The sequence below is a fragment of the Nerophis ophidion genome, linkage group LG03, assembly GCF_033978795.1.
Source record: "Nerophis ophidion isolate RoL-2023_Sa linkage group LG03, RoL_Noph_v1.0, whole genome shotgun sequence".
Lineage (NCBI taxonomy): Eukaryota > Metazoa > Chordata > Actinopteri > Syngnathiformes > Syngnathidae > Nerophis > Nerophis ophidion.
The window spans coordinates 83475146-83502064 of NC_084613.1; the positions used below are offsets into that span (position 1 = coordinate 83475146).

General features: G+C 39.3%; 1 protein-coding gene across 1 annotated transcript in view; it reads right to left on the bottom strand.

Moving 5' to 3' along the window:
- Window positions 1–21284, bottom strand: part of LOC133550139 (genetic suppressor element 1-like) — a 216221-nt gene extending 194937 nt beyond the window's left edge. Inside the window, exons 1-3 of the mRNA XM_061896235.1 lie at window positions 21153–21284; window positions 15669–15744; window positions 15243–15353 (exon numbers count right to left, since the gene is read on the bottom strand). The gene's annotated coding sequence lies outside the window, so the exon portion shown is untranslated. The remainder of the gene's footprint in view (window positions 1–15242; window positions 15354–15668; window positions 15745–21152) is intronic.
- Between the last annotated feature and the right edge of the window lie 5635 nt (window positions 21285–26919).

The window sequence follows — 26919 nt, forward strand, 5'->3', positions numbered from 1 at the left end:
CTTCCAGCGCCCCTTACAAAAAAGATGAGATACAGGTAAACAAGGAGGGGGAATAGAAGATTAAAACAAAATTTAAAAAAAATCGGTCTTAGCCTGGGCCCTGGAGAGGAGGTGCAGACTGAGGCCAAGGGAAAAAACAACAACTCATAGCCATAGTACACATCCCTCACCCATGTGTGTAAGAGGGAAACATCAAACATCAAAGAAAACAAGGGACATCAAAGACATTAAAGCAGCAGATACAAGCAGACACTTCTACATACTAGCTATGAATAAAAAGTAAAAGAAACATATCCACTGTGGTGGCCTCTGGGGTGTTCCACGCCATCGTCCGCTGGGGTGGAGGGAGCATGGCCAGAGACAGGAGCAGACCCAACAAAGCAACCAAGACAGCCGACTCCATTTTCGGCCGGTGTCCAGTCCGCATGGATGAGCGAGGATACGTCCAAGGTGACTGAGGTGTCCGACACCTGCTCACCCAGCCAAGACACCGCGAAGACTCTCCGTCCCGACGCTCAGTGCTAGCTCCGCAGCCCTGTCCCCTTATCCGCATCTCCTCCAGTCCCTCCAGACTCTGCAGTCCTGTCCCCTCATCCGCATCTCCTCCAGTCCCTCCAGACTCTGCAGTCCTGTCCCCTCATCCGCATCTCCTCCAGTCCCTCCAGACTCTGCAGTCCTGTCCCCTCATCCGCATCTCCTCCAGTCCCTCCAGACTCTGCAGTCCTGTCCCCTCATCCGCATCTCCTCCAATCCCTCCAAACTCCGCAGTCCTGTCCCCTCATCCGCATCTCCTCCAGTCCCTCCAAACCGACTCCGGTGTGGCAGACACCCAGCAGCTGGTCTCCATGGCCAAAAGGCTCCCGGGAGGCAGATCCAGAAGTCCACAAAAAAAGCACCACAGAGGTCACGAAAGTGGCACCCCTTGTCACACAGTCCCAAAGGGTCCCGGACCAAAAGGCAAAAAAATATAACAAGACATGAAAACAAGAGGGAGACACAAAGGATGACACAAGAGCACAGAGCTCCTGCCTACAGCAGCCACTACAGCAGCGCCATCTTGGAAATGAATAAATGTTGAGGACCCTGGCTTTATCGTACTCTACAACCCGTCGTCATGTCCTCGTTTCCTCCCTACAAACAGTGTGCCAGCCCAGTCACGTAATATATGCGGCTTTTAAGCACAGAAATGAATGCAAGGCGTACTTGGTCAACACCCATACTGAAGGTGGCCGTGTAAACAACTTTAACACCGTTACAAATATGCGCCACACTGTGAACCCACACCAAACAAGAATGACATTCCGGGAGAACATTCGCAACATAAACACAACAGAACAAATACCCAGAACCACTTGCAGCACTAACTCTTCCGGGACGCTACACTATACACCCCCCCCCCCCCTCGCTACCACCATTTTTTTAATTTTCATTTTATTTAATATGCCTTTGATATTCTTTTGTTTGTTTTTTGAAAGTTGATTTTGCACTGTTAAGTCGTATAAGCGTTGCTTGTTTTATATTCGGTGTTAAAGCAAATCAGTTTCGCAAATTAACGTTTTTATTCCTGCACTTTCTCTGGCTACTTGAATGTTTGATTCGTTCATTATTGATATTTTATTTTCAAATGTATTAGCCTTTGGAAAAAGTTTATTTTGATACTTACCTCAGAAGGCTGCAAACAGAAAAGAGGCATTACATTTTTATTCAAATTCTATTTGATATGCCATTGATATTTTTCAATTATTATTATTATTTGAAACTCAATTTTGCATGTTACTATAAAGTAACATAAGCCTTGCTTGTTCAATATTCATTGCAAAACTTGTTTAGGTCCTATTAAAAAGGTTAATTTGTTCAATTTTGGCCCGCGGCTTTGTTCAGTTTTTAAATTTTGTCCCACTCTGTATTTGAGTTTGACACCCCTGCCTTAGCAGAAAAACAGCTCCAAAGCATGATGTTTCCACCCCCATGCTTCACAGTAGGCATGGTGTTCTTGGGATGCAACTCAGTATTCTTCTTCCTCCAAACACGACCAATTGAGTTTTTGCTGTATCATCCATGTGCTCTCTGGCAAACTTCAGACGGGCCTGGACATGCATTTGCTTACGCAGGGGGACACGTCTGGCACTGCAGGATTTGATTCCCTGTCGGCGTAGTGTGTTACTGATGGTAACCTTTGTTACTTTGGTCCCAGCTCTCTGCAGGTCATTCACCAGGTCCTCCCGTGTGGTTCTGGGATTTTTGCTCACCGTTCTCATGATCATTTTGACTCCACGGGTCCCTCAGGTCGAGGGAGATTATCAGTGGTCTTGTATGTCCTCCATTTTCTGATAATTGCTCCCACAGTTGATTTTTTCACACCAAGCTGCTTGCCTATTGTAGATTCACTCTTCCCAGTCTGGTGCAGGTCTACAATTCTTTTCCTGGTGTCCTTCGACAGCTCTTTGGTCTTGGCCATAGTGGAGTTTGGAGTCTGACTGTTTGAGGCTGTGGACAGGCGTCTTTTATACAGATAACGAGTTCAAACAAGTGCTATTAATACAGGTAACGAGGTGGACGACAGAAGAGCTTCTTGAAGAAGAAGTTACAGGTCTGTGAGAGCCAGAGATCTTCCTTGTTTGAAGTGACTAACCATAATTTCCAAATAAATTCTTTAAAATTCCTGGATTTTTTTCCCCCCATTCTGTCTCTCACAGTTGAAGTGTACCTATGATGAAAATGACAGACCTCTGTCATCATTTTAAGTGGGAGAACTTGCACAATCGCTGGCTGACTAAATACTCTTTTGCCCCACTGTACGTCTTCATTTTTATCGAGGACAAACCGCTCACCCACTTTTTTTCGCTCAGGCATCCCTCTCTCGCCCCCTCTCTCTATATATCTCCTTTGCCAGTGCGCCAAGAGTGAGTTACATCTGGCACCAGCGCCGAGCAGACAGCCGTCCCGGTCCACCGTCTCGCTTTAAATCACATGGGTTCCGGAGGGAAGCTGGATGAGGGCGGGAAGAAGAGAATAATGCTGAGCACAAGATGGAGAGAAGAGCGTCACTGGAGGGTGAAATGACAAGAAAACGGCAAATGATGCAGCATGAAAACAAGGCCAGCTTGGTGAAGAACCTGGGAACACCATCCAGCCATCCATCCATCGTCTTCCGCTTATCCGAGGTTGGGTTGCGGGGGAAGCAGCCTAAACGGGTAAGCTCAGACTACCCTCTCCCCAGACACTTCGTCCAGCTCGTCCCGGGGGATCCTGAGGCGTTCCCAGGCCAGCACAGAGACATCAGAATCAGAAAAATTTTTATTGCCATTGTCTGAGAACGAGTTCACAAATAAGTATGAAATGAGCTGTGCCTGAACTATCAGATCTTGTTATTGTTCATGTACCTGATGGCCGAGGGGAGAAAACTGTTCAGGTGGCGGGAGGTGTGGGTATGGATAGACCGTAGTCTCCTGTCTGAGGGGAGAGGTGAGAATAGTTTGTGACCAGGGTGAGAAGAGTCAGCTGTGATCCGACAGACACGTTTCCTGGTCCTGGAGGAGAACAGGTCCTAGAGGGATGGGAGCTTGCAGCCAATCACCTTCTCAGCAGCACGTACGATGCGCTGCAGTCGATGGTTGTCCTGGACTGTGGCGCCGGGGAACCACACGGTGATGGCTGAGTAAAACTGCACCAGCATCTCGGTCGTTTCCTCAGCTGCCGCAGGAAGTACATCCTCTGCTGGGCCTTCTTGATGAGGGAGCTGATGGTCCGCTCCCACTTGAGGTCTTGGGTGATGGTGGTGCCCAAGAAACGGAAGGAGTCCACAATGGGAGAATCAAGCAATCAATCAGGGTTTGGCGGGATGGTGGGGTTGTGACTTTCCTGAGGTCCATGATCATCTCCACGGTTTTCTGGGCGTTCAGCTCCAGGTTGTTGAGGCTGCACCAGGACGCCAGCCGGTCCACCTCTCATAGTCTTTCCAACTTGTCCTGGGTCTTCCTTGTGGCCTCCCACCGGTTGGACGTGCTCGAAACACCTCCCTAAGGAGGCGTTCGGGTGGCATCCTGACCAGATGCCCGAACCACCTCATCAGGCTCCTTTCCATGTGGAGGAGCAGCGGCTTTACTTTGAGTTCCTCCCGGATGGCAGAGCTTCTCACCCTATCTCTAAGGGAGAGACGCGCCACCCGGCGGAGGAAACTCATTTGGGCCGCTTGTACCCGTGATCTTGTCCTTTCGGTCATGACCAAAAGCTCCTGACCTTGGTGAGGATGGGAACGTAGATCGACCGCATACTTGCCAACCCATCCGGATTTTCTGGGAGACTCCCGAAATTCAGCGCCTCTCCCGAAAATCTCCCGGGACAAATTTTCTCCCGAAATTCAGGTGGAGCTGGAGGCCACGCCCCATGCGGACCAGAGTGACGTGTCGACTGCCTGTTTTCACGTCTGCTTTCTCACAATATAAACAGTATGCCTGCTGAATGACGTTATAACTGTTGAATGATCGAGGGCGAGTTTTGGGTTTCTTATGTGGGTTTATTGTTAGGCAGCTCCATTAACGTCCTCCCAGCGCCGTAACAACACACAACAACAGCAGTCACGTTTTCGTCTACCGTAAAGCAGTTGCGACACTCTTAAACAGGACAATACTGCCATCTACTGTACGTTTTGGGCCATGCTAGGGAGAGATGGAAGATTCCGGACTCTAGTGCATTTGATGAAAGCATTTTTGTGCGTGCCACACAGCAATGCATCATTTGAGAGGGTGTTCAGCATGGTTAGAAAAATAGTGACAAGAGAATAGAACAAAGATGGACAATTCAACCCTTAACTCAACAATGAGTAGATGAGTGTTATGTGTGTGTATATGTGTAAATAAATAAACACTGAAATTCAAGTATTTCTCATATATATATATATATATATATATATATATATATATATGTATATATATATGTGTGTATATATATATATATATATATATATATATATATATATATATATATATACACACATATATATATACATATATATATATATATATGTATATATATAATAAAATAAATATATACATATATAAATAAATAAATAATAAATGGGTTGTACTTGTATAGCGCTTTTCTACCTTCAAGGTACTCAAAGCGCTTTGACACTACTTCCACATTTACCCATTCACACACACATTCACACACTGATGGAGGGAGCTGCCATGCAAGGCGCTAACCAGCACCCATCAGGAGCAAGGGTGAAGTGTCTAGTATTTCTTATATATATATATATATATATATATATATATATATATGAAATACTTGACTTGGTAAATTCCAGCTGTAAATATACTCCTCCCATCTTAACCACGCCCCCCCCCATCCCCACACCACCCCCCACCTCCCGAAATCGGAAGTCTCAAGGTTGGCAAGTATGATCGACCAGTAAATTTAGAGCTTTGCCTTCCGGCTCAGCTCCTTCTTCACCACAACGGATGGATTACAGCGTCCGCATTACTGACAATTGTTGAGTTAAGGGTTGAATTGTCGGCCTCACGATCCCCTCTTCCCTAACCAGTGAACAAGACTCCGAGGTACTTGAACTCCTTCACTTGGGAACACCTTTTCGTCAAAAGTGCCCACCCCTTGATAGCGAGTCATAACAAATACCTGGCTTCTTTGGTACCGTCAGCACTTAGCGCTGAGGAAGGACGCCTGCTGTTTTTAAAGAATGATCCAGTCTTTCCATATATTTACTTATTCGTGGAAGCCTGTCAAAAATGTGGATTTGGCGCCTCCTCGTCAACAAACTATTATGGAAGTGTGGCGTAACTTGGGGTTTGCCAGTGAATAACAATGCAGTAGAAATTATCTGAGAAGCACTTAAGCGACATTATCTTGCGCAGTGTCCCGAAAATTACTCTTAAAAAGTAATTCATTATAGTTACTCATTACTGTTAGAATAATGATATATAAGTTATCACACAACTCTTATGCTTAAAGGTCGTTGCTCTATGTCAAGTTCAAACACCAAACTATCTATTAAACGAGACAAGAAGCAAGGAATCAAGCAGAGACAGAGTTGAATTTTGCTCATGAGGAGAGACGTATTGGGCTGTACACTCAGTTACAATTTCACCCTACGCTCTAAGGTACAGTCCCACGTGCTCCTCTATTTATTCAGGAGGTCCCTAGTTAACATCACTGAGGCTGATTCTGAAGGGAGGGGTAATGCAAGCAGCCCGAGTAGACACAATACATGATTATTCAGAATGGAAATATGATGACGCTCATGATTTCGCCCTGTCCCTGTCTTAAGGTACTTTATGTCCGCACGCGCACATACAGCTCCTAAGCATGGCTGCTACAAAAACTGTCGTGTTCTGGGTAGGACTTTCTAAGCATCGAGGCTAGATGCTATGGAGAAAGTTGCTTCACTATATAAACTTTTTGATTTACGAATCCAGTTTAAGAACCATTTAGGTTTGTAACTATAAATAGGTAAAAAGTGGGCTTCTTGGACACATACAAACTGCTCCTAAGCATTAATTCTACAAACACTGTTGTGTTTCGGGTAGGGCTTCCTGAAACGGTCTGCAGCATCAAGGCTAAATGTTATGGAGAAAGTTGCTTCACTATACAAACTTCTCAATTTACAAACCCTGTGGAAGACCCAATTAAGTTTGTAAATATACATAAGCAATAAGTAGGCTTCTTGGACACATAAATTAGGTTCCTAGGCATCAATGCTGCAAAAAACATTGTGTTCTGGTTAGGGCTTTTTGAGCATCAAGGCTAGATGCTACGGAGAAAGTGGCTTCACTATATAAACTTTTTGATTTACGAATCCTGTTTAAGAACCATTTAGGTTTGTAACTATATATGGGTAAAACGTGGGCTTCTTGGACAAATACAAATTGCTCCTAAGCATTAATGCTACAAAAACTGTCATGTTAGGCTAGGCTAGATGCTACGGAGAAAGTTGCTTCACTATACAAACTTGTCAATGTACGAATCCAGTTTAAGAACCATTTAGGTTTGTAACTATATATAGGTAAAACGTGGGCTTCTTGGACACAGAAACAGCTTCTAAGCATTAATGCTACAAACACTGTTGTGTTTCGAGTAGGGCTTTTTAAAACGGTCTGCAGCATCAAGGCTAGATGCTATGGCGAAAGTTGCTTCACTACACAAACGTTTCGATTTACAAACTGTGTTTGGACCCAATTAATTTTGTAAATATACATCGATAAAAAGTGGGCTTCTTGGACACATACAGACTGCTCCTAAGCATTAATTCTACAAATACCGTCGTGTTTCGGGTAGGACTTCCTGAAACAGCTAGACACACGACGAGTTGAGTTTATACCAAAAAGTTCTATTTTGGTTTCATCTGACCACATGACATTCTCCCAATCCTCTGCTGTATCATCCATGTATCTATTTTGGTATAAACTCAACTCGTCGTGTTTGGAGAAAGTAGAATACTGAGTTGCATCCCAAGAACACCATACCTACTGTGAAGCATGGGGGTGGAAACATCATGCTTTGGGGCTGTTTTTCTGCTAAGGGGACAGGACGATTGATCCGTGTTAAGGAAAGAATGAATGGGGCCATGTATCCTGAGATTTTTGAGCCAAAACCTCCTTCCATCAGTGAGAGCTTTGAATGGTTGACCAAATACTTATTTTCCACCATAATTTACAAATAAATTCTTTAAAATTCCTACAATTTGAATTCCTGGATTTTTTTCCACATTCTGTCTCTCACAGTTGAAGTGTACCTATGATGAACATTACAGACCTCTGTCATCATTTTAAGTGGGAGAACTTGCACAATCGGTGGCTGACTAAATACTTTTTTGCCCCACTGTATATTGGTAAAAAGTGGGCTTCTTGGACACACACATGCAGCTCCTGAGCATTAATGCTACAAACACTGTTGTGTTCTGGGTAGGATTTTCTAAGAATCAAGGCAAGATGCTAAGGAAAAAGTTGCTTCACTATACAAACTTTTCAATTTATGAATCCAGTTTAAGAACCATTTAGGTTTGTAACTATATATAGGTAAAAAGTGGGCTTCTTGGACACATACAAACAGCTCCTAAGCATTGATGCTACAAACACTGTCGTGTTTCGGGTAGGGCTTCCTGAAACGGTCTGCAGCATCAAGGCTAGATGCTCTGGAGAAACTTGCTTCACTATACAAACTTCTCAATTTACAAACCCTGGGGAAGACCCAATTAAGTTTGTAAATATACATAGGTAAAAAGTAGGCTTCTTGGACACATAAATTAGGTTCCTAGGCATCAATGCTGCAATAAACATTGTGTTCTGGTTAGGGCTTTTTGAGCATCAAGGCTAGATGCTACGGAGAAAGTGGCTTCACTATATAAACTTTTTGATTTACGAATCCTGTTTAAGAACCATTTAGGTTTGTAACTATATATGGGTAAAACGTGGGCTTCTTGGACAAATACAAATTGCTCCTAAGCATTAATGCTACAAAAACTGTCATGTTAGGCTAGGCTAGATGCTATGGAGAAAGTTGCTTCACTATACAAACTTGTCGATGTACGAATCCTGTTTAAGAACCATTTAGGTTTGTAACTATATATAGGTAAAAGGTGGGCTTCTTGGACACACAAAAACAGCTTCTAAGCATTAATGCTACAAACACTGTTGTGTTTCGAGTAGGGCTTTTTAAAACGGTCTGCAGCATCAAGGCTAGATGCTATGGAGAAAGTTGCTTCACTACACAAACGTTTCGATTTACAAACCGTTTGGACCCAATTAATTTTGTAAATATACATCGGTAAAAAGTGGGCTTCTTGGACACATACAGACTGCTCCTAAGCATTAATTCTACAAATACCGTCGTGTTTCGGGTAGGACTTCCTGAAACGGCTAGAGTTGAGTTTATACCAAAAAGTTCTATTTTGGTTTCATCTGACCACATGACATTCTCCCAATCCTCTGCTGTATCATCCATGTATCCATTTTGGTATAAACTCAACTCGTCGTGTTTGGAGAAAGTAGAATACTGAGTTGCATCCCAAGAACAAAATACCTACTGTGTAGCATGGGGGTGGAAACATCATGCTTTGGGGCTGTTTTTCTGCTAAGGGGACGGGACGATTGATCCGTGTTAAGGAAAGAATGAATGGGGCCATGTATCGTGAGATTTTTGAGCCAAAACCTCCTTCCATCAGTGAGAGCTTTGAATGGTTGACCAAATACTTATTTTCCACCATAATTTACAAATAAATTCTTTAAAATTCCTACAATGTGAATTCCTGGATTTTTTTCCCACATTCTGTCTCTCACAGTTGAAGTGTACCTATGATGAAAATTCCAGATCATCATTTTAAGTGGGAGAACTTGCACAATTGGTGGCTGACTAAATACTTTTTTGCCCCACTGTATATAGGTAAAAAGTGGGCTTCTTGGACACACACATGCAGCTCCTAAGCATTAATGCTACAAACACTGTTGTGTTCTGGGTAGGATTTTCTGAGAATCAAGGCAACATGCTAAGTAAAAAGTTGCTTCACTATACAAACTTTTCAATTTATGAATCCTGTTTAAGAACCATTTAGGTTTGTAACTATATATAGGTAAAACGTGGGCTTTTTGGACACATACAAACAGCTCCTAAGCATTGATGCTACAACCACTGTTGTGTTTCTGGTAGGGCTTCCTGAAACGGTCTGCAGCATCAAGGCTAGATGCTATGGAGAAAGTTGCTTCACTATACAAACTTCTCAATTTACAAACCCTGTGGAAGACCCAATTAAGTTTGTAAATATACATAAGTAAAAAGTAGGCTTCTTGGACACATACATTAGGCTCTGAGGCATTAATGCTAAAAAAAACATTGTTTTCTGGTTAGGACTTTCCGAGCATCAAGGCTAGATGCTACGGAGAAAGTGGCTTCACTACATAAACTTTTTGATTTACGAATCCTGTTTAAGAACCATTTAAGTTTGTAACTATATATAGGTAAAAAGTGGGCTTCTTGGACACATACAAATTGCTCCTAAGCATTAATGCTACAAAAACTGTCATGTTAGGCTAGGCTAGATGCTATGGAGAAAGTTGCTTCACTATATAAACTTTTTGATTTACGAATCCAGTTTAAGAACCATTTAGGTTTGTAACTATATATAGGTAAAAGGTGGGCTTCTTGGACACACAAAAACAGCTTCTAAGCATTAATGCTACAAACACTGTTGTGTTTCGAGTAGGGCTTTTTAAAACTGTCTGCAGCATCAAGGCTAGATGCTATGGAGAAAGTTGCTTCACTACACAAACGTTTCGATTTACAAACCGTGTTTGGACCCAATTAATTTTGTAAATATACATCGGTAAAAAGTGGGCTTCTTGGACACATACAAACTGCTCCTAAGCATTAATTCTACAAACACTGTTGTGTTCTGGGTAGGATTTTCTGAGAATCAAGGCAAGATGCTAAGGAAAAAGTTGCTTCACTATACAAACTTTTCAATTTATGAATCCCGTTTAAGAACCATTTAGGTTTGTAACTATATATAGGTAAAACGCGGGCTTCTTGGACACATACAAACTGCACCTAAGCATTAATTCTACAAACACTGTCGTGTTTCGGGTAGGACTTCCTGAAACGGTCTGCAGCATCAAGGCTAGTTGCTATGGAGAAAGTTACTTCACTATACAAACTTCTCAATTTACAAACCCTGTGGAAGACCCAATTAAGTTTGTAAATATAGATAGGTAAAAAGTAGGCTTCTTGGACACATACATTAGGCTCCTAGGCATTAATGCTGCAAAAACCATTGTGTTCTGGTTAGGGCTTTCTGAGCATCAAGGCTAGATGCTATGGAGAAAGTTGCTTCACTATACAAACTTGTCGATGTACGAATCCTGTTTAAGAACCATTTAAGTTTGTAACTATATATAGGTAAAACGTGGGCTTCTTGGACACACAGAAACAGCTTCTAAGCATTAATGCTACAAACACTGTTGTGTTTCGAGTAGGGCTTTTTAAAACGCTCTGCAGCATCAAGGCTAGATGCTATGGAGAAAGTTGCTTCACTACACAAACGTTTCGATTTACAAACCGTGTTTGGACCCAATTAATTTTGTAAATATACATCGGTAAAAAGTGGGCTTCTTGGACACATACAGACTGCTCCTAAGCATTAATTCTACAAATACCATCGTTTTTCGGGTAGGACTTCCTGAAACAGCTAGACACACGACGAGTTGAGTTTATACCAAAAAGTTCTATTTTGGTTTCATCTGACCACATGACATTCTCCCAATCCTCTGCTGTATCATCCATGTATCCATTTTGGTATAAACTCAACTCGTCGTGTTTGGAGAAAGTAGAATACTGAGTTGCATCCCAAGAACACCATACCTACTGTGTAGCATGGGGGTGGAAACATCATGCTTTGGGGCTGTTTTTCTGCTAAGGGGACGGGACGATTGATCCGTGTTAAGGAAAGAATGAATGGGGCCATGTATCGTGAGATTTTTGAGCCAAAACCTCCTTCCATCAGTGAGAGCTTTGAATGGTTGACCAAATACTTATTTTCCACCATAATTTACAAATAAATTCTTTAAAATTCCTACAATGTGAATTCCTGGATTTTTTTCCCACATTCTGTCTCTCACAGTTGAAGTGTACCTATGATGAAAATTACAGACCTCTGTCATCACTTTAAGTGGGAGAACTTGCACAATCGGTGGTTGACGAAATACCTTTTTGCCCCACTGTATATAGGTAAAAAGTGGGCTTCTTGGACACATACAAACAGCTCCTAAGCATTAATGCTACAAACACTGTTGTGTTCTGGGTAGGATTTTCTGAGAATCAAGGCAAGATGCAAAGGAAAAAGTTGCTTCACTACACAAACTTTTCAATTTATGAATCCTGTTTAAGAACCATTTAGGTTTGTAACTATATATAGGTAAAACGCGGGCTTCTTGGACACATACAAACAGCTCCTAAGCATTGATGCTACAAACACTGTCGTGTTTCGGGTAGGGCTTCCTGAAACGGTCTGCAGCATCAAGGCTAGATGCTATGGAGAAAGTTGCTTCACTATACAAACTTCTCAATTTACAAACCCTGTGGAAGACCCAATTAAGTTTGTAAATATACATAGGTAAAAAGTAGGCTTCATGGACACATACATTAGGCTCCCAGGCATTAATGCTGCAAAAACCATCGGGTTCTGGTAAGGGCTTTTTGAGCATCAAGGCTAGATGCTATGGAGAAAGTTGCTTCACTATATAAACTTTTTGATTTACGAATCCTGTTTAAGAACCATTTAAGTTTGTAACTATATATGGGTAAAAAGTGGGCTTCTTGGACACATACAAATAGCTCCTAAGCATTAAAGGGGAACATTATCAGCAGACCTATGTAAGCGTCAATATATACCTTGATGGTGCAGAAAAAAGACCATCTATTTTTTTAATCGATTTCCGAACTCTAATTGGGTGAATTTTGGCGACTTGAACGCATTTCTGTTAATCGCGCTGGAAGCGATGACGTCAGAATGTGACGTCGCCGAGGTAACACACCCACCATTTTCATTTTCAACACATTACAAACACCGGGTCTCAGCTCTGTTATTTTCCGTTTTTTGGACTATTTTTTTGGAACCTTGGAGACATCATGCCTCGACGGTGTGTTGTCGGAGGGTGTAACAACACTAACAGGGAGGGATTCAAGTTGCACCACTGGCCCGAAGATGCCAAAGTGTCTGCCGCCAGACCCCCATTGAATGTGCTGGAGTGTCTCTACATTTTACCGGCGATGCTAAGACAGACATGGCACAGAGATGTATGGATAACCTGTAGATGCATTTGCAACAATATTACGTTTCCTTCCACCCACATTTAATGCGAAACAAACACTTACCAATCAAAGGATTTAAGTTGCTCCCGTGTCAAAAGATGCCAAAGTCCTGATCGTTTGGTCCGCACATTTTACCGGCGATGCTAACACACCTATTCGCCCATGCTATGGCTATGAATAGCGTCAATAGCTATTCGCTCAATAGCTTCAGTTTCTTCTTCAATATTTTCATACTCCAACCATCTGTTTCAATACATGCGTAATCTGTTGAATCGCTTAAGTCGCTGAAATCCGAGTTTGAATCCGAGCTAATGTCGCTATATCTTGCTGTGGTATTCCCATTGTTTGTTTACATTGGCAGCACTGTGTGACGTCACAGGGAAATGGCCAGTGTCTTCGCAGAGAGCGAAAATAAGGCACTTTAAAGCTTTATTTAGGGATATTCCGAGACCGGTAAAATTTTTTAAAAAACTTTAAAAAATACAACAAGCTACTGGGAACTGATTTTTATTGTTTTTAACCCTTTTGAAATTGTGATGATGTTCCCCTTTAATGCTACAAAAATTGTCATGTTAGGCTAGGCTAGATGCTATGGAGAAATGTTGCTTCACTATACAACACTATACAAACAGCCCCTAAGCATTGATGCTACAAACACTGTCGTGTTTCGGGTAGGGCTTCCTGAAACGGTCTGCAGCATCAAGGCTAGATGCTGTGGAGAAAGTTGCTTCACTATACAAACTTCTCAATTTACAAACCCTGTGGAAGACCCAATTAAGTTTGTAAATATACATAAGTAAAAAGTGGGCTTCTTGGACACATACAAACAGCTCCTAAGCATTAATGCTACAAACACTGTTGTGTTCTGGGTAGGATTTTCTGAGAATCAAGGCAAGATGCAAAGGAAAAAGTTGCTTCACTACACAAACTTTTCAATTTATGAATCCTGTTTAAGAACCATTTAGGTTTGTAACTATATATGGGTAAAACGTGGGCTTCTTGGACACATACAAACAGCTCCTAAGCATTGATGCTACAAATACTGTTGTGTTTCGGGTAGGGCTTCCTGAAACGGTCTGCAGCATCAAGGTTAGATGCTATGGAGAAAGTTTCTACACTATACAAACTTCTCAATTTACAAACCCTGTGGAAGACCCAAGTAAGTTTGTAAATATACATAGGTAAAAAGTGGTCTTCTTGGACACATACAAACAGCTCCTAAGCATTAATTCTACAAACACTGTTGTGTTCTGGGTAGGATTTTCTGAGAATCAAGGCATGATGCAAAGGAGAAAGTTGCTTCACTATACAAACTTTTCAATTTATGAATCCCGTTTAAGAACCATTTAGGTTTGTAACTATATATAGGTAAAACGTGGGCTTCTTGGACACATACAAACAGCTCCTAAGCATTAATGCTACAAACACTGTCGTGTTTCGGGTAGGGCTTCCTGAAACGGTCTGCAGCATCAAGGCTAGATGCTATGGAGAAAGTTGCTTCACTATACAAACTTCTCAATTTACAAACCCTGTGGAAGACCCAAGCAAGTTTGTAAATATAATGCTACAAAAATTGCCGTGTTCTGGGTAGGACTTTCTGAGCATCAAGGCTAGATGCTATGGAGAAAGTTACTTCACTATACAACCTTTTCGATGTACGAAACCTGTTTAAAAACGATTTAAGTTTGTAACTATATATGGGTAAAATATGCACTTCTTGGACACATACAAACAGCTCCTAAGCATTAATGCTACAAACACAAACGTGTTTCGGGTAGGGCTTCCTAAAACTGCAGCATCAGGGCTAGATTTTAGCCAACACACTATTGTGGCTCCTCTGGGACTTATTCAAAAATGTTGAAAACTACAATTATATGGCACCATTCAGTGGACTCAGCACAAAGTCCTCTGTCGTTGCTAAAACTGGAGGACACGTTGCCATTGAAAAGTTTGTGTACACTTTCTAATGAGCCGCTTATGCATAATGATCAGCCCTTGTGTGCCTTATGGCAGTTCTCAGCGTCCATGGTTCCAATCCCCAGTACTGAACTGGTTCCTAACTACCTCGGCCATGTAGTCCCGTATTCGAGGCTGCGCTCTCACTTGTGAGTTAACTGTTTTGTCACCTCCGTGTCACAACATCGCGCATGAGAGGGCGGTCCAGGCCTGCTTGAAACACTCGGCGCCGATTCTGGGTCAGCCGGGGCAACCGTAGTCCCCTTGTAGCCTGCGCAGGTCACATGACCTTCTTATAGACAGCTGTGGTCCGTCATGCCCTTGCGCTTTCAAGTACGGATCAAGAGATTGGATGGGATTACACACACACACACACACACACAACCACACACACATGTACAGTCGACACCGTATAGCTACAAAGGCTTATGGACTGCCAATATTGTGTGCAGGGTCATGTAGTGGCTGACCTTGTGAACTTTGCCCTGCGCCTGCTCCATCCTCACAGATGAGGTCAAAGATCCCGCAGTCCTCCCACTCCTGATCCCAGATGGATCCCTAGATAGGAGCCGAGGAAACACCTGTTAAGCACACACACACACAAACCTTAGCATCACTAACAAAGCTATGTAAGCTAAAGCTAATGTTCGGTTAGCGTTGTTTGTTGGGGGAAGAAAAGGGACAAACTTTGTAGCTGACTGAAATAGTTGATACATTTTAAGACATGAAGTGAAGCCTATTTTTGGTTTCATGGGTCACATTTACATCTACATATATAAGACATCCTTATGTAAAAGCACCAAATTATTCTGAGGCTCTTCTAAGGCACAAAATATGAAGCAATGGCGAGGAAAATAAATGTTTACAAACTTCAATATTTAAATGAAAAATGTTACCGATTTCCAACTCGGCCACCAGGCTCTTGAAAGTCCGTTTTTTAACAAGATTCTCTGGCTCTTTGATGACGGTGTCCTGTCAAAATAAAAGCATGTACAGCATGCATACGAAATAAGTGCATTCCACACAATGTCACAGCGCATGTCAAAATAAATGTATTAAGAAAATAAAGGGCAGAAGAACCATATTTATATCATGTGTGATCATAAATCTTATTTTGAGTACCATATTATACATCCATGTTCCATTTTTACATCACATAAGTATATCATAATATATTCACACTATAGTTTGACACATTTTATTTAAATGTACCATATATACATCTTTATTATTCACATCCTATTTAATGTACATTTAATGTACCATATTTGAACATTTTAATCATGCCATCATATTTAATGCACTTCTATTTACATCCTATTTAATGTACCATATTTGATCATCTTTGTCAAATTATATTTCATGTACTTGTATTAAAATCCTATTTAATGTACCATATTTGAACATTTTAGTCAAGTCATATTTAATGCACTTCTATTTACATCATATTTAATGTACCATATTTGATCATTTTTGTCATATTAACATATTTCATGTACTACTATTTACATCCTATTTAATGTACATTTAATGTATCATATTTGAACATTTTAGCCATGCCATCATATTTAATGCACTTCTATTTACATCATATTTAATGTACCATATTTGATCATTTTTGTCATATTAACATATTTAATGCACTTCTATTTACATCCTATTTAATGTACCATATTTGATCATCTTTGTCATATTATATTTCATGTACTTGTATTAAAATCCTATTTAATGTACCATATTTGAACATTTTAGTCAAGTCATCATATTTAATGCACTTCTATTTACATCATATTTAATGTACCATATTTGATCATTTTTGTCATATTAACATATTTCATGTACTACTATTTACATCCTATTTAATGTACATTTAATGTATCATATTTGAACATTTTAGTCATGCCATCATATTTAATGCACTTCTATTTACATCATATTTAATGTACCATATTTGATCATTTTTGTCATATTAACATATTTAATGCACTTCTATTTACATCATATTTAATGTACCATATTTGATCATTTTTGTCATATTAACATATTTAATGCACTTCTATTTACATCCTATTTAATGTACCATATTTGATCATCTTTGTCAAATTATATTTCATGTACTTGTATTAAAATCCTATTTAATGTACCATATTTGAACATTTTAGTCAAGTCATCATATTTAATGCACTTCTATTTACATCATATTTAATGTACCATATTTGATCATTTTTGTCATATTAACATATTTAATGCACTTCTATTTACATCCTATTTAATGTACCATATTTGATCATTTTTGTCATATTAACATATTTCATGTACTACTATTTACATCCTATTTAATGTACATTTAATGTATCATATTTGAACATTTTAGTCATGCCATCATATTTAATGCACTTCTATTTACATCATATTTAATGTACCATATTTGATCATTTTTGTCATATTAACATATTTAATGCACTTCTATTTACATCATATTTAATGTACCATATTTGATCATTTTTGTCATATTAACATATTTAATGCACTTCTATTTAAATCCTATTTAATGTACCATATTTGATCATCTTTGTCATATTATATTTCATGTACTTGTATTAAAATCCTATTTAATGTACCATATTTGAACATTTTAGTCAAGCCATCATATTTAATGCACTTTTATTTACATCATATTTAATGTACCATATTTGATCATTTTTGTCATATTAACATATTTAATGCACTTGTATTAAAATCCTATTTAATGTACCATATTTGATCATTTTTGTCATATTAACATATTTAATGCACTTGTATTAAAATCCTATTTAATGTACCATATTTGATCATCTTTGTCATATTATATTTCATGTACTTGTATTAAAATCCTATTTAATGTACCATATTTGAACATTTTAGTCAAGTCATCATATTTAATGCACTTCTATTTACATCATATTTAATGTACCATATTTGATCATTTTTGTCATTTTAACATATTTCATGTACTACTATTTACATCCTATTTAATGTACATTTAATGTATCATATTTGAACATTTTAGTCATGCCATCATATTTAATGCACTTCTATTTACATCATATTTAATGTACCATATTTGATCATTTTTGTCATATTAACATATTTAATGCACTTCTATTTAAATCCTATTTAATGTACCATATTTGATCATCTTTGTCATATTATATTTCATGTACTTGTATTAAAATCCTATTTAATGTACCATATTTGATCACTTTTGTCATATTATCATATTGCATTGGGGCGGTTTAGCTCGGTTGGTAGAGCGGCCGTGCCAGCAACTTGAGGGTTGCAGGTTCGATTCCCGTATCCGCCATCCTAGTCACTGCCGTTGTGTCCTTGGGCAAGACACTTTACCCACCTGCTCCCAGTGCCACCCACACTGGTTTGAATGTAACTTAAATATTGGGTTTTACTATGTAAAGCGCTTTGAGTCACTAGAGAAAAAGCGCTATATAAATATAATTCACTTCACATTTTCGATGGGAGACAGGTCTGGACTGCAGGCGGGCCAGGAAAGTACCTGAACTCTTTTTTTTTACGAAGCCAGGCTGTTGTAACACGTGCCGAATGTGGCTCGGCATTGTCTTGCTGAAATAAGCAGGGGCGTCCATGAAAAAGACGGCGCTTAGATGACAGCATATCAATCAATCAATCAATATTTATATAGCCCTAAATCACAAATGTCTCAAAGGACTGTACAAACCACCACGACTACAACATCCTCGGGAGAACCCACAGAAGGGCAAGGAAAACTCACACCCAGTGGGACGCCAGTGACAATGATGACTATGAGAACCTTGGAGAGGACCTCAGATGTGGGCAACCCCCCCTTTAGGGGACCGAAAATAATGGATGTTGAGCGGGTCTAACATGATACTGTGAAAGTTCAATCCATAGTGTTGTTCCAAAACCTGTATGTACCTTTCAGCATTAATGGTGCCTTCACAGATGTGTAAGTTACCCATGCCTTGGGCACTAATGCACCCCCATACCATCACAGATGCTGGCTTTTGAACTTTGCGTCGTTAACAGTCCGGATGGTTCTCTTCCCCTTTGGTCTGTGATATCGAATATTTCCAAAAACAATTTGAAATGTGGACTCGTTAGACCACAGAACACTTTTCCACTTAGCATCAGTCTATCTTAGGTGATGTCGGTCCCAGAGAAGCCGGCGGCGTTTCTGGATGTTGTTGATAAATGGCTTTTGCGTTGCATAATAGAGCTTTAACTTGCACTTACAGATGTAGCGGCGAACTGTATTTAGTGGCAGTGGTTTTCTGAAGTGTTCCTGAGCCCAGGTGGTGATATCCTTTAGAGATTCATGTCGGTTTTTGATACAGTGCCGTCTAAGGGATCGAAGGTCAGGGTCATTCAATGTTGGTTTCTGGCCATGCCGATTACGTGGAGTGATATCTCCAGATTCTCTGAACCTTTTGATGATATTGTGGACTGTAGATGTTGAAATCCCTAAATTTCTTGCAATTGCACTTTGAGAAACGTTGTTCTTAAACTGTTTGCTCACGCAGTTGTGGACAAAGGGGTGTACCTCGCCCCATCCTTTCTTGTGAAAGACCGAGCATTTTTTGGGAAGCTGTTTTTATACCCAATCATGGCACCCACCTGTTCCCAATTAGCCTGCACACCTGCGGGATGTTCCAAATAAGTGTTTGATGAGCATTCCTCAACTTTATCAGTACTTATTGCCACCTTTCCCAACTTCTTTGTCACGTGTTGCTGGCATCAAATTCTGAAGTTAATGATTATTTGCACACACCTTTTCTTTTAACAACACTCAATAAATGTTTGGGAACTGAGGAAACTAATTGTTGAAGTTTTGAAAGTGGAATTCTTTCCCATTCTTGTTTTATGTAGAGCTTCAGTCCTTCAACAGTCCGGGGTCTTGTTGTGGTATTTTGCACTTCATAATGCGCCACACTTTTTCGATGGGAGACAGGTCTGGACTGCAGGCGGGCCAGGAAAGTACCCGCACTCTTTTACTACCAAGCCACGCTGTTGTAACATGTGATTTGGTATTGTCTTGCTGAAATAAGCAGGGGCGTCCATTATAACGTTGCTTGGATGACAACATATGTTGCTCCAAAACCTGTATGGACCTTTCAGCATTAATGGTGCCTTCACAGATGTGTAAGTTACCCATGCCTTGGGCACTAATACACCCCCATACCATCACAGATGCTGGCTTTTGAACTTTCCGCCTATGACAATCCGGATGGTTATTTTCCTCTTTGTTCCAGAGGACACCAGGTCCTCTGTTTCCAAATATAATTTGAAATGTGGACTCGTCAGACCACATAACACTTTTCCACTTTGCATCAGTACATCTTAGGTGAGCTCGGGCCCAGCGAAGCCAGCAGCGTTCCAGGGTGTTGTTGATAAATGGGTTTGGCTTTGCATAGTAGAGTTTTAACTTGCACTTACAGATGTAGCGACCAACTGTAGTTACTGACAGTGGTTTTATGATGTGTTCCTGAGCCCATGTGATGATATCCTTTACACTCTGATGTCGTTTTTGGATGCGGGTTCAAAAGTCCGTAATATCATCGCTTACGTGCAGTGATTTCTCCAGATTCTTTAAACCTTTTGATGATTTTACGGACCGTAGATGGTAAAATCCCTTAACTCCTTGCAATAGCTCTTTGAGAAATGTTGTTCTAAAACTGTTTGACAATTTGCTTACAAATTGGTGACTTTCGCCCCATCCTTGTTTGTGAATTACTTAGCATTTCATGGAAGCTGCTTTTATACCCAATCATGGCACCCACCTGTTCCCAATCAGTCTGCACACCTGTGGGATGTTCCATATAAGTGTTTGAAGAAGTGTTTCAACTTTATCGGTATTTATTGCCACCTTTCCCAACTTCTTTGTCAAGTGTTGCTGGCATCAAATTCAAAAGTTAATGATTATTTGCACACACAACAATAAAGTTTATGAGTTTGAACATCAAATATGTTGTCTTTGTAGCATATTCAACGGAATATGGGTTGAAAATGATTTGGCGCCAGCGCCCCCCGCGACCCCAAAAGGGAATAAGCGGTAGAAAATGGATGGATGGATGTATTCTGTTTATATTTACATCTAACACCATTTCCCAACTCATATGGAAACGGGGTTTGTACTTGTCAGGGTTTGGGAATTACATTGTGTGTGTGTGTGTGTGTGTGTGTGTGTGTGTGTGTGTGTGTGTGTGTGTGTGTGTGTGTGTGTGTGTGTGTGTGTGTGTGTGTGTGTGTGTGTGTTCTAATTGGAGTTAATTCACCATCTGTCAGACTTGTGTAACAGTCAGGTCATTAGCAGCCACAGGGAGACCCAAAGGGGAAACATCACTCACATTTAGCGTCCTTCTCTCTCTCTCTTTGTCCGTCGTGGTCAAAATCGCTGCATTTATCATCTCTTTCGTCTCTTTTTTTAATCGTGAAAGTAATGAAAATATTCAACGTCTGGTTCGGTATCGCGTTTGATGTTCTTCTTCGAACGTGGAGATGTTTTGGTTTGGTTTGCTGCTGTTTGTTTGATATATGCTGCCATCTAGTGGTCACCTGCAAACACTGCAGTAATAACACGGTTAAGCCAAGATGTCTGTGTTTTGAAAACATGTTCTATAGGTCGCTGAGGTAGTTAAAAAGCTCCTCGGTGGCAAGGCCCCGGGGGTGGATGAGATCCGCCTGGGCTTCCTTAAGGCTCTGGATGCTGTGGGGCTGTCTTGGTTGACAAGACTCTGCAACATTGGGGGCGGTACCTCTGGATTGGCAGACCGGGGTGGTGGTTCCTCTCTTTAAGAAGGGGGACCGGAGGGTGTGTTCCAACTATGGTGGGATCACACTCCTCAGCCTTCCCGGTAAGGTTTATTCAGGTGTACTGGAGAGGAGGCTTCGCCGGATAGTCGGGCCTCGGATTCAGGAGGAACAGTGTGGTTTTCGTCCTGGTCGTGGAACTGTGGACCAGCTCTATACTCTCGGCAGGGTTCTTGAGGGTGCATGGGAGTTTGCCCAACCAGTCTACATGTGCTTTGTGGACTTGGAGAAGGCATTGGACCGTGTCCCTCGGGAAGTCCTGTGGGGAGTGCTCAGAGAGTATGGGGTACCGGACTGTCTTATTGTGGCGGTCCGCTCCCTGTATGATCAGTGCCAGAGCTTGGTCCGCATTGCCGGCAGTAAGTCGAACACATTTCCAGTGAGGGTTGGACTCCGCCAAGGCTGTCCTTTGTCACCGATTCTGTTCATAACTTTTATGGACAGAATTTCTAGGCGCAGTCAAGGCGTTGAGGGGTTCCGGTTTGGTGACCGCGGGATTAGGTCTCTGCTTTTTGCAGATGATGTGGTCCTGATGGCTTCATCTGACCGGGATCTTCAGCTCTCACTGGGTCGGTTCGCAGCCGAGTGTGAAGCGACCGGAATGAGAATCAGCACCTCCAAGTCCGAGTCCATGGTTCTCTCCCGGAAAAGGGTGGAGTGCCATCTCCGGGTTGGGGAGGAGACCCTGCCCCAAGTGGAGGAGTTCAAGTACCTAGGAGTCTTGTTCACGAGTGAGGGAAGAGTGGATGGTGAGATCGACAGGCGGATCGGTGCGGCGTCTTCAGTAATGCGGACGATGTACCGATCCGTTGTGGTGAAGAAGGAGCTGAGCCGGAAGGCAAAGCTCTCAATTTACCGGTTGATCTACGTTCCCATCCTCACCTATGGTCATGAGCTTTGGGTCATGACCGAAAGGATAAGATCACGGGTACAAGCGGCCGAAATGAGTTTCCTCCGGCTCTCCCTTAGAGATAGGGTGAGAAGCTCTGCCATCCGGGAGGAACTCAAAGTAAAGCCGCTGCTCCTCCACATGGAGAGGAGCCAGATGAGGTGGTTCGGGCATCTGGTCAGGATGCCACCCGAACCCCTCCCTAGGGAGGTGTTTAGGGCACGTCCAACCGGTAGGAGGCCACGGGGAAGACCCAGGACACGTTGGGAAGACTATGTCTCCCGGCTGGCCTGGGAACGCCTCGGGATCCCCCGGGAAGAGCTAGACGAAGTGGCTGGGGAGAGGGAAGTCTGGGTTTCCCTGCTTAGGCTGCTGCCCCCGCGACCTCACCTCGGATAAGCGGAAGAGGATGGATGGATGTTCTATAGCAGTAGTTCTCAACCTTTTTTCAGTGACTTACCCCCTGTGAACATTTTTTTTATTCAAGTACCCCCTAATCAGAGCAAAGCATTATTGCTTGAAAAAAAGAGATAAAGAAGTAAAATACAGCACTATGTCATCAGTTTCTGATTTATTAAATTGCAAAACAGTGCAAAATATTGCTCATTTGTAGTGGTCTTTCTTGAACTATTTGGAAAAAATGATTGAAAAAATAACGGAAAATTTGTTGAAAAATAAACAATTGATTCAATTATAAATAAAGATTTCTCCACATAGAAGTAATCATCAACTTAAAGTGCCCTCTTTGGGGATTGTAATAGAGATCCATCTGGATTCATCAACTTACTTCTAAACATTTCTTCACAAAAAATAAATCTATAACATCAATATTTATGGAACATGTCCACAAAAAATCTAGCTGTCAACACTGAATATTGCATTGTTGTATTTCTTTTCACAGTTTATGAACTTACATTCATATTTTGTTGAAGTATTATTCAATAAATAAAGGATTTTTGAGTTGTTGCTATTTTTAGAATATTTTAAAAAAATCTCACGTACCCCTTGGCATACCTTCAAGTACCCCCAGGGGTACGCGTACCCCTATTTGAGAACCACTGCTCTAAAGCAGGGATGTCCAAAGTTCTGGAAATGCTATTGCAAAAGTAAAAAAGGACATAAAAAATATTGGAATGAGGTGAAATCTAACGAGAAAAAGCTGCCATGCAGGCTGTTTTTTTTCTTCTTTTGTCTTTATTTTACCAACTAAAAACCATCTTTACCAGGAATTGATTAACGTGGACCCCGACTTAAACAAGTTGAAAAACTTATCCAGGTGTTACCATTTAGTGGTCAATTGTACGGAATATGTACTGTACTGTGCAATCTACTAATTACAAGTTTCAATCAATCAATTATTTATTTTTTATTTTTTTTGACATTGGTCAAAACAAAAAATAATGACAGAAAAAAATCCATGTTATAATGAATTCTTTTCAAAGCTCCAATTAGTTCAAAAATGTAACTTTTAAATGTTTTATGTGGTAAATATTGCATATATTGTGCAGTTGCCATATAAAAACAAAGTTTCTTTGACAAAAGGGCATAAAAAAAAAACAAAATAATAGTTCAAACGTAAAATCGACAGATATATCTGAAGTTGATCTGGTAACTTAAGTGTTGAAAGTTTAAAAAAAACTAATAAAAATGTATCACTTTCTGAGTGAACCTTTTGGATCCCAAATATATTTAGTGGTATTTTATTTATCTTTTCACTGTGATTATTTAAAAATAATAAAGAATTAAAATCAATGGTGTCCTGCATTATTGATCTTTTAGGGCTCTAAATACTAAATATTTCAGTTTTACTATAAAAAACAAAAATGTTTTTGACAGAAAAGCCATAAAACTTTTTTTTTTTTTTTTTTTTGATATAGACATTTACTGTAAGCGTTAAATAAAAAATAATAATACAAATTTGACTTATTTTAACATTTTGATAACTGAGACCCTTTATGGTCCCCGGGACCCCTAAAGTTAAAATACATTTTAAAAATCCATATATTTTGTAATGGTTTGAAAATGAAAAATATCAAAACGGCCCCGCATGCTCTAATTTTTCCGTGTGCGGCCCTCAGTGGAAAAAGTTTGGACACCCCTGCTCTATAGGTTTGTGAATTGAGAAGAGAAAAAAAAAAAAAAAAAGGTATAATTACATGAGATATTTCCCTTTATTTTATTTCCAATTCTGAAACGCAAAAAAAAAAACCAATTAGGGGCGTTTTTTCGATTTTCATTATGTATGGCAGGTTTTAAAACAAACAAAAGGTTGGATTTTCATTCAAGTATTGGCATGAATTTGTATTCTGTGCTCTTTTTCTTTTATGGATTGTTATTTTTCCAGATAAACTATATGTTTATCCAAAATGCTAAAATGCGTGTTTTTATGTGTGATAAAGTGAACCGGAAGCATTTTTTATAGGTACTTCACTCTATTTCCAATTATGAAATGCAAATAAAAACACAAATTCCAGAAACATTTTTTTTCTATATTCATTTCTGAAAAACAAACGTTATTTTTATTGACAATTTTTTATTATTGTTATTTTTTTTTAACGACAGTAGGTCTCCTGCTGCACAAAGATGTTAGCGTTATGATAAAAACATGCTAAATGCAAAGGAAACGTTAAAGTACTGCTTCCGGTTCCATTTGTCATCACGCATTTTTGTATTTGGTTTCGATGTTGGTGTTTATCTGGAAAAATACATATCAATAAAAGGAAAAACAACACAAAATACAATTTTATTTATTTTAAATTTGAAAAAAAATATTTTAATGAAAATGTACCTTTTTTAAATTTGTTTTAAAATCTGCCATATGTGTGTGTGTATATATATATATATATATATATATATATATATATACATATATATATATATATATATACATACATATATATATAAAGTGTACATACATACATACACATACATATACACACACATACATACCCACATATATATATATATACACACACACACACACACACATACATACATATATATACACATATATATATATACACATATATATACACACATATATATATACACATATATATACACACATATATATATATATATGTATATATATACATATATACATATATATACACATATATATATACACACACGTATATATATATATATATATATTTAAAAAAAAAAAAAAAATATATATATATATATATATATATATATATATATATATATATTATATATATATATATATATTATATATATATAATCAATGTTATGAATTATTGACATATTCACAGCTCCAATTACTTCATGTCAAAAACACTTTGAAATATTTTATGGGGGAAATAGTGCATATTTTGTGTTTTTGCCATAAAAAAACTAAGTTTTATTTGACAAAAATGAAGGTGGCACAAATGACTGGAAACATCCATCAGTAGATTTACTTAAGAAATGACTCAAATTGATCTAGTAAACGTCTTATTCAGCTAAATGAGAGAATATTTTCATCCCTGTCGTCTATTAGTATTGACAAGGATTAGCATTATTATATGACTGAAAGTTCTTTTAAGTGGGAAAATATTTTTCAAAACTAAACTAATTTTAATAAAAACTCGTGCAATAAAAAAAATTAAAATGAAATAAAATCTCACCTGCCTCAATTTAAATTGTTAATTAATTGGGATAATAGTATTTTGATTACATTTTTACGGAAAAATAAGTTGTTTTTTTACTTTAGGAGCAAAAGAAATTTGTAAGACTTTATACAACCAAATATTTATCATCTTTTATTTTGCTTTTTTTTTTTTTTTTTTAATATTGAAAAATATGAAAATATTCAACTCCTGGTTAGGTCTTGCGTTTGAACTGAAGGATGTTCTTCTTCTACCGTGGACATGTTTTGGTTTGGTTTGCTGCTGTTTGTTTGATATATGCTGCCATCTAGTGGTCACATGCAAACACTGCAGTAATAACACGGCCAAGCTAAGATGTCTGTATTTTGAAAACCTGTTCTATAAGTTCATGAATTGAAAAAAAAAAAAAAAATAAAATAACTACATGAGGAATTTCCCTTCATTCTATTTCCAATTCTGAAACGCAAATAAAAAAGTTAAAAAATGAAGGCCGTTTTTTTTTTTTTATTATATATGGCAGATTAAAAAAAAAAAAAAGTAGATTTAAAAAAAAAATATTGCCATAAAATTGGATTTTGTGTTGTTTTCCTTTCATTGATAATTATTTTTCCAGACAAACACAAACATACAAATGCGTGTTTTTCCTGTGTGATGACAAATTGAACCGGAAGCAGTTTTTTTTTTTTTTAGCATAACGCTAACATATTTGTCCAGCAGGAGTTCTATTGTCGTTTTAAAATAAAAAAATAAATTAAAAAAGTGTCATTAAAAATAACATTTGTTTCAGGAATTAAAATAGAAAAA